The sequence below is a fragment of the Apis dorsata genome, unplaced genomic scaffold, assembly GCF_000469605.1.
Source record: "Apis dorsata unplaced genomic scaffold, Apis dorsata 1.3 scaffold_813, whole genome shotgun sequence".
Lineage (NCBI taxonomy): Eukaryota > Metazoa > Arthropoda > Insecta > Hymenoptera > Apidae > Apis > Apis dorsata.
Genome location: NW_006263951.1, coordinates 144609 through 145797, shown reverse-complemented (window position 1 = coordinate 145797; position 1189 = coordinate 144609).

The following is a 1189-nucleotide window of genomic DNA, read 5'->3' as shown; positions in this document are numbered from 1 at the left end:
ATGGTGGTGATGGTGGTACGTAAGGTAGTGGAAGCAGTGGACGGGGTGGAGATGGCGGTGAAGGTGGAGGTCGAGGAGGGGGTACAGGATAAGAATAACTTGATGGTATAGGAACTGGTGCAGGATAACTTGGTAGTGCCGGTGGACTAGGACTTGGTAAAGTAAATGGTATTCTTGGTATATTGTAAGTATATCCGGCTTGCCGGACTGTCCTCAGATTTTGTCCGGCGGTATAGTCGATTAACAGCAATATCTTCAACTGTATGCATGGCACAATTATTGATTATAATAAATACGGAAAAAAAAAAATTCATTAAACACATGTTAAAATATTACATACCCATTTTAATGCCCGCATAATCAACTCGCGTATAGCAAGTCTACAAAAGTGTCAACGTCTTTTATACGAATATCTCCCATCACCGTTTTGTAAAACCGCACAATTTCGTGAGATTTCACAAAGTAGATTTACGAGCTCAGCTATTAAATTATTCTTCTTGTCCTAGTTGCACCGAGGACTATTAGATCCGCGGTGATTATACTTCTCGGATAGGGTGTTTTTGTCATGTTGCTCATTTTTTCATACTGGAGGACTTCTTTGTGAAACAACAATGAAGAGAGAAATATTCTTTGTTTCATTTCAACGCGCATAATTTAAATACGTAATACGTAAGGATGCTTGTTTTTCTAATATGTTGCTATGTCGACATCGTCACGAGATTGAAAAATGTAATATTATTTTAGTTAATATATTTTTTTTTAAGAATATCAAAATTTCAAATTATAAGATTTCTTTGAATATATTTTCTTATACAATTAATTTTATATTAATTTTTAATTCAAGGTCAACTTTTTATTAAATAATTAAAAATTATTGAATGAAATTATTAAATAAAAGTTTCATAAAGAATTATAATTGCTAAGAATATGTGAATATTGTTACAACTTATGAACTGCTGCAATATTCTCAATTTAATGCAAATTCACGTAATTGAATAAAATTTGAAAGAAAATGAATGTGAAAAATTTCTATAATTTAATTAATAATATTTATTTGTTTCATACGTTTCTGACTTGCTATATACATATACATATACATAACAATATACATATATAAAATACGAATTTAACAATTTAAATTTATAAAAATTTAAATAAATTTAAAAAAAATTAAAAAAATTTAAAATTT